General features: G+C 40.8%; 1 pseudogene; it reads right to left on the minus strand.

Annotated features, from left to right (window-relative positions):
• Window positions 1-7385: 7385 nt before the first annotated feature.
• Window positions 7386-7502, minus strand: LOC126261440 (5S ribosomal RNA; annotated as a pseudogene).
• Between the last annotated feature and the right edge of the window lie 6299 nt (window positions 7503-13801).

Genomic DNA, 13801 nt, shown 5'->3' on the forward strand with positions numbered 1-13801 from the left:
TAGAACTTAGAACTAGTTAAACCTAACTAACCTAAGGACATCACAAACATCCATGCCCGAGGCAGGATTCGAACCTGCGACCGTAGCGGTCCTGCGGTTCCAGACTGCAGCGCCTTTAACCGCACGGCCACTTCGGCCGGCTTAGGGAAGTTTACTAATTGTTTAATTTTGTTTGGTGGTTCAACGTTTTTCAGTATAACAGACGGAGATAGCATAGTGGATTCATTTGGAATGGAATTAATTACATCTTGGAATGAGTGTATGTGTGTGTCCCAATTAACATGTCTTTTGTGGCAGTATATTCTACACAGTTTACCAATTTCTTTCATTAATCGTTCACAAGGGTTCGAAGAAGCGTGGTACTTGGATATATAAATCGGAGAAATGTTTCTAGCTCGTAACATGCGTGTCCATATAGCAGAACGAAATTGTGGTCCATTGTCAGAAATTACTTTCATCACATGCCCTACATGAAATAGAAAATGTTTTACAAATGCTTTCGAAACAGTTTTAGCAGTAGCTTTGCGTAACGGAGTGAAAGTAACAAATTTTGAAGTGAGTTCAACAGCGACAAAGATGTAGCAAAAACCTCTGTTAGTTCTCGGAATTGGACCAAAAATGTCTACTGCGGCCATATGTCTTAATTTAACAGGTATAATGGGATATAATGGAGGAATGTGTGAAGTTGTGTCTGACTTAGCTTTCTGGCAAATTTTACATGACGCTAAAACTCGTCGTATACGTTTTTCCATGTTTGTAAAATAATAGTTCTGTCTCAGTATAAGAAAACATTTTCTGGCTCCGTAATGTGCGTAGCTTAAATGAGTGTACCAGATTAATTTGTTAACAAGTTCGTCAGGAATGCATAATAACCAATTGTTGCTGTCTGGATGAGAGCGGCGAAACAGAATGTCATTGCGTACAGTGTAGTGGTTCCTAATCGTAACATTATTCTTATCTTGCCAAAGGTGTTTAATTTGTTTCCACACATTGTCTTTACTTTGCTCTTTTGCTATGTCCTGTAATGACGACGAAATAAAATTTTCAAATGCAACTTGCTGAATGTACATGACACTGAAGTTTGCTTTGCAGAAGTTGGTTGCTACGTCTTGCTGATTGTTGTTGAGAGAACGCGATAGTGCGTCTGCTATAACATTTTGTGTGCCGGGAATATGAACAATCGTAAAATTAAATTCCTGTAAATACAGTTTCCATCTGCTTAATCTGTCGTGAGTGAATTTAGCCGAAAGTAAGAATTGTATAGCTCTGTGATCTGTGTAAACGGTGGTATGTCTGCCATAAAGAAAATGCCTAAATCTCGTAAAAGCCCATACAACACATAACGTTTCCAATTCTGTGACGGAATAATTTCGTTCAGCAGGTGACAAAATGCGGCTTGCAAATGCGATGTTTTTATTACTTTAGAATCATCTTCTTCAATTTCCTGAAAAATGTGTACGCCTAAAGCTGTGTTGGAACTGTCGGTGGCAATGGAAAAATTTCTGGTAAGATCTGGGTGCGATAAAAGTGGAGCATTCAACAAAGCATGTTTCAGATTCACGAATTCAGAGTGTGCTTGCTTATCCCATGACCAAATAGTGTTTTTACCTGTTAATTGGCATAATCTAGGTGTATCTAAAGCAGAGTGATGAATAAATTTACGAAAAAAGTTAATTAAGCCCAAAAAGCTGCGTAATTGTTTCTTCGTCGTAGGAACAGTAATGTCACGTAGAGCTTGAAGTTTTTCCGGATCAGGCGCAATGCCTTCTGCTGAAATTACGTGTCCAAGAAATTTTATAGAAGTTTTGCCAAAATGCGATTTACTGAGGTTAACTGCAAGTCCTTGTGCATGAAAAGTTTGCAACAGTCGTTCTAAAATCATATTGTGTTCAGACCAGTTAGCTTCTGCGATAAGAATGTCATCTACGTACGTCGTAATCCTGTCTTTAAGTTCTGTCGGAAGTATTGTGTTCAAACTGCGAATAAAAGCTGCAGAAGAAATGGTTAAACCGAATGGTAATTTGCAAAATTGATAACAGTCACCAAAACAGAGAAAAGCTGTGTACTTTCTGCAATTCGGATGAAGTTGAATTTGCCAAAATCCTGATTTCAAATCTAATGTGGAATAAATAGCTGTACCGTGAAATTTCTGTAGTAGTTCTTCTAATGTCTGTGGTCGATCTGTTTCATTAATAATAATGTAATTAATGTGACGTGAATCAAGTACAAGGCGAAGTGAGCCATCTTTTTTCTTAACAATATGCAGCGGGTTTATGTACGGACTAACTGCTGGTTCAATAATTCCTTGGTCTAGCATATCCTGCAATTCTTTTTTAACTTGTTCTCTATGAATATACGGAATGGGGTAATGCTTAGCTTTAAATGTGTCGTGCTGTTTGACTTGAAATTCGTACATAAAACCGGACATAGTACCAGGAATGTTGTCGAAAACAGGAGCTTGCTGTAAAAGAATTTTGTGTAATTGCGTTCGTTCGTCGTCTGTATTTGCACTGCTTTGTTTAACTTTATCAGAAATCATCTGCATTACGTCGTAGTCAGTTTCGTCTGGAGTATTATAGTTGTATACGTACGTATCCGTGAACAATGTGGGATTACAGTCTATGTTACGCGATACGGAAATGACCTCTGTCCGATTAATTGTTTGTTCTTCCGCAGATAAGGAATGCTGAAACTCTAAAGCTAATTGTACATTCTCGTCCTTCAACATTAAATAAGAATTTTGAAAATCGACCACTGCGTCGTGTTGTACCAGAAAGTTCATGCCTAAAATAACGTCTGTTGTCAATAAGGGAACAATCCAAAAATTTGAATGATAAGTATGACCTCCAATACAAAATGATAAATGCGTCTGTAATTTAACGTCTACTCCTTTACTCGATACAGCTCCTTTTACTTTCGTTTTGCCTAATGGTAATGTGGGATAAGTATTCTCTTTGTTGCACTCATTAAAAGTCTCCTCATTTATAACTGACATAGGTGATCCGGAATCAATTACTGCTGAAAATTTGGATGAATCAATTTTAATTTTGATGACAGGATGTGAAATGGTTTTCTGAACAACTGGTCTTTCCTGTAAAAGAGTGTCTCTGATGTCAAACGTAATTACATTTTCGCGAACAACATTTTGCGTGTCAAAACTAGTGCTTGTGTTATTGGAAGATGCGTCCTGTACAGTATCTAGTCAGATTCTATCTGACGTGTTATTATTATCAGGAGGATGTTGTGGCATTTCTACAATCTGAACAGTTCTATTACTTCTTCCAGACGTGTTACGCTCTGGATGATACCTACTGTCGGGTTCATTCATGAGAATAGGTTCTTGTGGATAATTCTGCTGTTGGTATGACCGACTGTTGTTAGATGTACGCTGAAAATTGTCGTCATTATTCTTACGTCTGTCGTAATAGTCATTTTTATACGGCGCATTGCGATGGGAATTGAAATAGTGTGTTTCTATACGTAGTTATTTCTTTGCTGCTGTGTGTTACTATTTGTTGGATCTGGGACTATACGTGCACGCGGCGAAACATTAAAGCCTGGTTGACCTTGTAGACTGCATTGTTGGTTAGGTATGTTAACCGGTTGACTTTCATGCTGTTGTGGTGGAAAACGTCTATTGTTACTAAAATGTGATTCCTGTTGCTCAAAATTTTGACGGCATTGATAATTGGAATTTGGTCTGTTATTAAAATTTTGGTGGTTGTCATTCCTAAAGCGTCTGTTACCTTTACTATTGAAACTACGTGCTTGACCGTAATTACTGTAGGTTTGCTGGCCTTGGTTGTTATATGAAAAATTTTTGTTTACGAAAGAATAATCTGATTGCTGCACTTCTAAAAGCTGCAGCAGATCCCTGAATGCCGAAATATTTTCTTTTTGCCGACCTGTTAAAAGTGACACTCTTAATGATCGTGGTAATTTAGAGATACATAATTGAATGAGTGCAGATTCACTATAGGGTTCACTTAAGTACTGGTTTTGTTGCACCATGTGCTCAAAAAATTGCGTCACACTGGGAAAATTCGAGTTCTCATAATTCGGCAAACTAATTAGCTGATCTTTAATTCCGCGTTGTGTCGTTTTCGACCAATACGCTGACAGAAAGGCATTCTGAAACTCTTCTACTGAATAGCATTGTCTCGCGATCGGTCTCATACGAGTTGCCGGCTCAACTTCCAAAAAACTGCAAATAAATTCAAGTTTGTGCGTTACGGGCCAAGTCGGTGGAAAGGCAAAGCTAAATTGTTGTATCCAATCTAGCGGGTGAATCTGTGTTCTGTCGTTTTTAAACACTTTAAACTTTCTCACTGACAGAAAATGTTTGTAATCGAAATTATCGTCTGTGTGATGGAACAGGTTCAGGATTGTAGGAGAATCTATTGAACTGTGGTTGTTCGGAATCTAAGTCCCGTACTCTCTGTAGATTACCCAAATTATACGCGTTGCGCGACTCTGGCAAATGTTCGAAAAGTGGCGTCTGCTGTGATGTGTTATTAACTGAAATACTTTTCATCTCTGTTACTTCTTGCTGTAAACTTGACAGTTTTCGACGCAATGTGTTATTAGATGAATCTATCTCATTAATAGTCTGCTGTAGATTTTGAAATTCCGGTGTTTGATTAAATGAAACCGGTGAAGTATCGTCTGATTTATTGTCATTAGTACTTTCGATGACATCAATACGACTGGCCAATTCATCACATTTTTCAGTCAGTATTTTTACCTGATCATCGGTTTTAGTGTCAGTGGCATTAATCTGGTTTTGCAATTTACGTGTAGTTTCGTTCAGTATTTTAACATCAGCTTTGACGACATCGGAATCCTGTGTTAGTTCTAATTGTTCGAGTCTATCGGTCACTGTTTGAAAATCTGTTGTGTATGTGTCTGTTTTCGATTTCAGATCAGAAATTTCGTCACGTAATTCTGTGTTCGACTGTTTGATGGGATTAATTTCGTCGGACACTGTGGCAATATTGTTGTCTACATATATTTTCGCCTTCGCAAACATTTTATGTTTGTCTTCCTGTCTCTGAGCAGTGATTGTTTCCATGACTTGACGTTTGACTTTATTTTGATCCTGAATAAATTTACGGAAACGCGTATCACTGTTTTGTATGTGAAGACTAAGACGTTCGTTAATCTGAGTGTTCTGTTGCTCGAATTTCGCGTCTATCTTTTCATCCATTGTGCGCGAAAGTTCTACCGTCATTGCTTTAAACTCGTCGCGTAATTGTGTAGCTTTTTCGGAGCATTGTTTAGCGACTGTACTGATTTCCGCTCTAAGTGTTTCTGTTGCAGCTGTTTGCAATTCCCTTAATTCCTGAGCAACAGTTCTAATCTCTTCGCTACTTTTCTTTGAACAAGCCTCAATTTCCTCGCGTAACTGTACTCTAGTGTCATGACATTGCGCGGCAACGGCTCTAATTTGTTCACTAAGCTGCCTAGAATTGTTGTCTAATTTTTCATTAAGCTTGTCTTGTTTTTCGTTCTGTTGTTTGACCTGTTCACTAAGTTGTCTGAGATTTTCATCATTGTCGTCTAATTTTTTACTCTGTTTGTCTTGTTTTCATTAAGATTGTCTAATTTTTCATTCTGTTGTCTGGAAGTGTTGTCTAGTTTTTCATTAAGTTGTTTATTCATTTGCAGCAAAAATGCCATAATTGGATTCGACATAAAATCATCATTTCTATTCTTCGTGCTGTTTAGTGGTGTACCTGGAATTGTCTCGCTTTCCGTAACCATTTGGTTATTCTGAGATTCACAAAAAGGTTTGTCAGTCGGATGTACATTGTTAGACATTATTTCGGAATTAAATAAATCTGTCGTACTTTCCGTACACTGTCCATTTTCATTAGACAAATTTGCGTGTTCATTATTTGAATTTTCCAAACCAGTTGTGTTAAGCTGGGCAGCGCTCATTACAATAGAGCTCCCCGCGTCATCGATTGTCGTCAAACTAACAGAGGACATAACCGAGTTCGTTTGTTCATCAGTAAGATAATAATCATCATTAGAGGTTGGAACGCACTGATTGTCGGTGAACGCAGAATTGTTATCATTACACTGCGTGTCACAATTATTATCGGTCACGTTATTTAAGTCGGTAAATTCATTCATAATACCTCGCGATACACTATTCACAGTCTTTCGCGGCATTTTTACAACAGTCACAATTATTCAAAAAAGAAATAAGCACAAATACAAAAAGCAACAAACACAAATACAACAGAGCAACGAATTGCCGATGATCTGAGGAAAGAAAGTCACAAATTAGTAAAAGCGTTGCACCAAATTCTAATTATACTTAAGCAAATAAGAGCAGATATCAGACTGTTTTTCAAAAGATTCTCTACGAAATACGATCCTGGACCGGGTGTCGCCATGTGTAACCTCCCCACAGAAATTTCAATGACAATATTTATTAGTAATGGAGCCAGAGCTAAGTGTAAGCTCCCCAGAGAAATTTAATGACAAAGACAATTAAATAAAAATTAGCTATCTGACCCAAGTATAAGTTCCTCACAAAAAATATAAGTCAATTCAGTGATAATAAAATCTCAGTGACAATGAAAACAAATAGACCGAAATATCAGTCTTTGGCCCTGTGCGAAATCAGAATTAATTTCTTACCTCAGTATAACTGCATGTCAAAGTTCTGCTCTTATTGTTGGCCGCGGCTTGGAGGAAATGCATTGCATGTACCTTTTTTTTTTTTTTTTTTTTTAAATCTAACTGAAACTTTTCTTTAAACGAAATGTAAGGGAATCAAATGATTTTTTTTTGTTAAAAATTGCTTTGAAATCAAATTATTATTGGGGCGATTATAGCACAAATTAGTTACAGTTAATTTACATCGTTAGCTGAGCGCAATGCTGCTGTCCTGAATCTCGACCATTGCGGTGCCGACGCCCGCCGACTGCTCTGGGCTACCACTACTGACAGACTGCTCTTCGCTACTACTACCGACAGACTCCTGTTCGCTACTGTACTGCTACAGCGCTATCGCGCTACTGCACGCAACAGAGCTGAACATGCTCTCTGGTCAGAGATTTTTACCATGCCTCACCATCGCTGCCATCGAGTACATACGCCTTTCAGTATCTGAATAAATGACAGTTCGACACGAAAAATCGTCTACTTTGCTAAATTTCATTTGCTTATAGCACTCCGTCTTCAGGCCACAAGTGGCCCATCGGGACCATCCGACCGCCGTATCATCCTCAGCTGAGGATGCGGATAGGAGGGGCGTGTGGTCAGCACACCGCTCTCCCAGTCGTTATGATGGTTTTCTTTGACCGGAGCCGCTACTATTCGGTCGAGTAGCTCCTCAATTGGCATCACGAGGCTGAGTGCACCCCGAAAAATGGCAACAGCGCATGGCGGCTGGATGGTCACCCATCCAAGTGCCGGACACGCCCAACAGCGCTTAACTTCGGTGATCTCACGGGAACCGGTGTATCCACTGTGGCAAGGCCGTTGCCTCATTTGCTTATGACGTATGGTATTATATTTTGGGGTAACTCTTCCCATTCCGAATAGTAATTTTGGCTCAGAAAAGGTCGATTGGCGCAATCACTAAGTTCACGAACCTCTTGTTGACCCCAGTTCATTACTCTGGGTATTCTGACATTGGCCTTTCAGTGCCTTGTATCAGCTACTTTGTGAGTCAGCACGGACACAGACAACGAAGGAGAGAAGCTGCAATGGCCAATGGCAGCAATCCAAAATGATCTGTACATTAAACTTTAAGATTACCTGAACACCTTATTTCCAAAAATAAAATAAACACAATTTAACTTGTTTCCTATGCCTCCTACATGCAAGTACGTTTCAGCATTAGTACTCACAGAACCCAGGCTATGTATCGGCTTCCTATTCCCAGTACTGATGCTCTCGAAGTCTGCAACTGAAATGGGGCCGACTAGCGATAGATGGCTTGTTAAAAAAACCTTAAAAAACCGGGCGTTGAAATCTGTCTTTCTGGAGGTGTGGCGCTGGCCGCTCTTTCCATTCGCAAAGGATATTTTTGGCTCAGGCAGTTTGGGCAATAAGTGCCGTAAGTTCGCGCACCTCTTGTCGACCCCTGTTCACTAGTCTGGGTATTCTGACATTGGCCTCTCAATATAAATAATGCGGTTCCTTGTTAACAATATCAACTTTTTCCCAAGAATTAGCAGCTTTCACTCAGTTAATATCAGCCACAAATCCAATCAGCGTTTGGATCTCACCTCCTTGACTCTTGTGCAGTAAGGCGTGCAGTATTCTACTGCATTTTCAATAAGCTACAGCAAGAATTCAAAAATCTTAGCAGTAATGCACGTACTTTAAAAGCCAAACTGAAGACTTCTCTCATCTTCTAGCCTGTCGAGGAGTTCCTTGAAAAATTGAGCTAAATCCTGTGTTACATTGTCGGTTGCGTTCATATAAACTTGTAGCTCGTCGTCCTTTTAGGATTCATGAACACTTTATTTTATCTATTATTAGTTGTTTCTTGAAATTTCATGTAGTGACATGTCCGCCCCAGTAGCTGAGAGGCAGCGCGACAGAATGTCAATCCTAAGGGCCCGGATTTGGTTCCCGACTGGGTCGGAGATTTTCTCCGCTCAGGGACTGGGTGTTGTGTAGTCCTAATCATCATCATTTCACCCCCATCGACCCGCAAGTCGCCGAAGTGGCGTCAAATCGAAAGACTGGCACCTGGCGAACGGTCTACCTGATGGGAGGCCCTAATCACTACGACATTTCTTTTATGTACAGACATGCTCCATAACCACGGAGATTTACTCCTCAGTTTGATCCTACGGAATTAGATGTGAAATAAAAAAGGAAAGGGGAGTTACGACAATATATCCTCGTGCCCACAAAAGTATGTCATGGACGATGCGAGCTCTGTGAACAGGGCCCCTCTCGTTCTGGAACGCAGTATCCCCGCTGAGGAACAAACACTGTGCACGGGATGGACCTCATCGTCCCAAACGGTCACAGAATCTTGGGCAGTAATGCGACCTTGCGGAGTAACTAAGGGGCCCATGAAATATCACTATGTGCCTACCCAGATTATCATCGAACCCCCGCCACACGTCACACATGGTATGTAAACTCGGTCAGAAGGTGGAAAGCGTGTGAAACAAGACTCATCCGACCACATATCATTTTTCCATGGCTCCGTAGACCAGGTTTTATGGCTTCGGCACCACGTTTCTTGCTATGGACATGAAAGTAGATTATCGTTAATGAAGTAAACGATCCACCAAGTGACAAGCTACTCCTTATGTATCAGATCTAGACTGCAATAATAAAATTGGAAGGAACTTTTAATTAGAAGTCAGGTACAAGTTGTAGTCCTATAACACTCGATTTATTCATCTTAAACATGACAAGACAACAAAATTATTAAAGAAACATCACACAAATATTTTTATTTAACAAAAGCCATACTAACATGAGATCTATAGTGGACAAAGTGATCTGCTGGGGATCGACACACGACACTAACCAGAACACAAATTGCTCTATCTGACTTCATACACGTGAATCCAGATTATGGCACCAAACTATGCAACCACAAGCATCTATATCCTACCATACAAAAAAAAAAAAGAAAAATATTGTTCGAAAAACAGGGGGCTAAGAAATATATATTATAAACCTGCATCACAGCAGCGAATACTTTACCATCCTGCTGATCAGGGAGGCACACCATGATGCGTTCGGCAACTGAAGTCATGAACGGCGGAAATCTGTTATTAAATGTGCGTTCCCGAGAAATGCAAGTATGTGGTCTCGCGTTCGGTTAATTCAGAATGCAGTTACTTCCCTATGAGTCTCTGAAACCCCAATGGATTCCAGTGTGCAGGTGGACATGTTTCCTGGTGTGCCAAACAAATTTCACTCCGCGCCATGATGTGCATGTTGGAATATATCAAAAGTTTAGACGGCCGACTCAAGACAAATAAAGACATGCATTCATCACTCATTGTGACCGTCATGATATAAGAAGTATCTCTGACGGTTCAGAAGGTGACTGGCACAGGCTCTGAGCCGCACAGTAGCAAAGGACACAAGTCTCACCATTTAGGTAGAGACCTGCAGTTCTTTATTAGCGAAGTGCCAGTACAAGAGACTTGTACCAGAGTGATCCTTCTTCCTTTCTTCACGTGTCTCCACACTTCTTCTCAGCTCGGTTCCTAAAGCACATTTCTCTTTTTTGACTTCCCCCACTTTCGCACAAGCCAATCATGAGCTGGAGCCCGGCATTCTAAGCTCAAGGAATGGTCTTTACACTGCTAAGCGATTTGACCAATCAGAACACTTTAAAGTTAATTGACAGAAAACGGAAAAAAGATTCAACTTTGAGGCTTCTTTCCCACGCCTTTGCCATGTCTTTTGCTAACAAAATACAGGGTGGAAGCACAACCCTCCATAAACAACTTGTTATCTCCCTTGTTGTGTCCATTTCAAAGTTTCCAAAGAACGGCCATAAACTCGCCAAAAGCCTCGTGCTTTCACAACATGTTTTGAAAGAGAGTCTGGACGTCAGGACGCCGGTTTCCGTGTTCCACGGGAATTCGCAGAACGTTTACATTTCTTTTGATGGCTTGCTCCCTAACAAGGGCCCATCCCCTGCTTTATTCCCATCCTACAATGCGCTGTCGGCGACTTCTCGGCACTGGCCCATATACCTGGACGCCAGCCTTCCGTTTGGCGTTCACTTCATGTGTTTTGCACAATGTGACCACGGCACGCGGCTGTCTGGAAATGTCTCCTCACCGTTCCCCAGAAAAAGGCGCTTTGTCGGCCCACCAATGCCGTGCTTTTACTGCAGTTGTTTAAGTTGGCACTCTCTTCCCTTCAACACAGGTAAAGCTTACTGTATTTCCTTCCCCAGAGCATGCAAATAAGACCATTAACTACTGCCCACCTTTTCATCATTATGTATGAAGTCAAATCGCAGTAAAGATCATATTCTCCACGAACACAAAGTGGCATAACACTGAATCAGAAGTGAGAGTGCCCTGCAATCTCTCAGGCATTTACATCACCGCTGAGCTGTTTTGGAATTCCAGCTCGCCCTTAAATTTCCAGCTTCAGGAGCTCCTTTGTTTTGTTTTGGAGCTGACAATTCTGCAGTAACTTTTGCAGCTATCAGTTTCGTCCGCATTGTGCCTTAGAGTGGTGATGTTTCTCCTCTTTCCCCATATGCAGCATAAATCATCGATGCATCGATATCGTGCCTTTTGAATTTCCAAACGCTTTGCCTCTCGTGGTTAAGGAAACACCCACAATAGGAGTACCAAGAATTTGCCAGTGTTTGAATTACCTGAGCTCCGACATGATGCACCGTTCTGACCACAACTGACAATTGCAGAGACATAGCGCAGGTGCCGTTCGTCATCGAGTGCAACATCGCAACTTGCACTCTTGCCTAGCATCTGAATGTCTGTTCAAGCATGCATAACTCGCAGTGTTTCCACATTTTTGTACAGCTCCTGTATATCATTGAATGTTCATCACATTGCCATATCAAGTCTTTTTACTGTGAGACTTCATGATGTACAATCGTCGAAATATGTTAAATGAGTTCATGATGTTCCAAGTCCCTAACTGCATTGATTAATATGCGAAGCTTTTTTAGCAGATTGAGCACATCTGAAGATGGTAACAACTTGCCGAATATTTTTTGAATATCTAAGCGATCGTGATGTAATAAATTATTATGCGAACATATACGGAGTGGACAGTGCCTTGAGAGTGGGATATAAGATGAACATCAACAAAAGCAAAGTGAGAATAATGGAATGCAGTCGAATTAACCCAGGTGGTGCTGAGGGAATTAGATTAGGAAATGAGACACTTAAAGTAGTAGATTAGTTTCCCTATTTGGGAAGCAAAATAACTGACGAGGTCGAAGTAGGGAGAATGTAAAATGTAGACTGACAATGGCAAGAAAAACATTTCGGAAGAAGAGAAATTTGTTAACACCGACTATGGATTTAATTGGCAGGAAGTCCTTTCTGAAAGTATTTGTATGCAGTGTAGCCATGTATGGAAGTCAAACATGCACGATAAACAGTTTAGACAAGAACGGAATAGATGCTTCTGAAATTTGGTGTTACAGAAGAGTGTTGATGGGTGGATCATTTAACTAATGGGGATGTAATGAATAAAACTGGGGAGAAGAGAAATTTGTTCTACAATCTGACTAGAAGAAGGGATCGATTGTTAGAACAGATTCTGAGACATTAACGGATCACTAACTTAGTACTGGAAGGAAGCGTGGTTGGTAGAAATCGTAGAGGGGGACCAAAAGATGAATACAGTAGGCAGATTCAGAAGTATTTAGGTTGCAGTACTTACTTGGAGATGACGGGATGGAGTAGAATGGAGAGCTGCTTCAAACCAGTCTTTGGACCGAAGATCACAACAGCAACAACAACGAACATTTACAAAGTTCACGTGTTACCATTTGGCAGTATGTAAACTTGTTTAAAAAATCATGTTATCTTCACTGACGCACAAGTAGATAAATTAGTGTCAAACAGTAAAATTTTCACCAGGAGGCCGAACAACGGCCTACTGGATCATCCACCATTAGTGTCGTACGATCATTTCATTTCATCTGAGACATCCGAAACTTTAACTTGTTTAACTTCCCCGTGTCTTGTTGACCGACAATTCTTCTCTGACGCTCTGCATACTGACTTTTTTAAAAAGAAACATTTGACCACTGTACTTTTAGTATGATGTGAGGTTTGGAACTGTAATAGTGGCAACACCACAACATAGACTCAACGCAACAGGATCACTGACGCTTTTGCCAACGTTAGTTATAAGGAACCCCTTGTAGTAGACGATCAGACGTAGTGTCATCGCGAAGTTGTAAGACGATCAACGGATTAGGGTGAAAATTTCTTACCTCGGCCGACTTACAGCACAAGAGGCTCATTAAGGTCTTCAAGAGGATGGCAGGGAATATGCCTTGCCTTGTAGAACAGTGGCAAAACTTTTTACGAGGGACGCCAAAATACAGCAGCGGTTTATCAGCCAGATCGTCCCCTTGTGAGTGAAGAAGTTTCCGTTCTCACCGTGTTACTGGACCGTGACCGACGCCAAACGATTTGTGAGCTGGGCCAAGACACAACTGACGCATACGACTGCGCTTGACATTATAAACACCACCTGGATGTGAAAAAGTTGCATCACGATGAGAGCTACGTGAGCTGACGCAAATGCAGTAAAGGTTACGATACGACGTTGCTTGTACCCACTTCGAACCTTTGAACGCGTTAGAAACGCATTACTACTCCATAAGCTCACGCTGGATAAGGCATGGTGCAAATCATACAGCACCAAACGAATGATGTCATTATGTGTCAACACGACAATCTAACGTTTGTCGGATCCCGTGCGATGTGAAAGATATGGTGATTCTCGTGCACGTCTGTGAGGGTATTATCAAAAAATGGTTCAAAAAATGGCTCTGAGCACTATGAGACTTAACATCTTAGGTCATCAGTCCCCTAGAACTTAGAACTACTTAAACCTAACTAACCTAAGGACATCACACACATCCATGCCCAAGGCAGGATTCGAAGCTGCGACCGTAGCAGTCGCGCGGTTCCGGCAAAAAAATGGCTCAAATGGCTCTGAACACTATGAGACTTAACATCTTAGTTCGTCAGTCCCCTAGAACTTAGAACTACTTAAACCTAACTAACTTAAGGACATCACACACATCCATGCCCGAGGCAGGATTCGAACCTGCGACCGTAGCAGTCCC

The sequence above is a fragment of the Schistocerca nitens genome, chromosome 5 (assembly GCF_023898315.1).
Source record: "Schistocerca nitens isolate TAMUIC-IGC-003100 chromosome 5, iqSchNite1.1, whole genome shotgun sequence".
NCBI classification, from domain to species: domain Eukaryota; kingdom Metazoa; phylum Arthropoda; class Insecta; order Orthoptera; family Acrididae; genus Schistocerca; species Schistocerca nitens.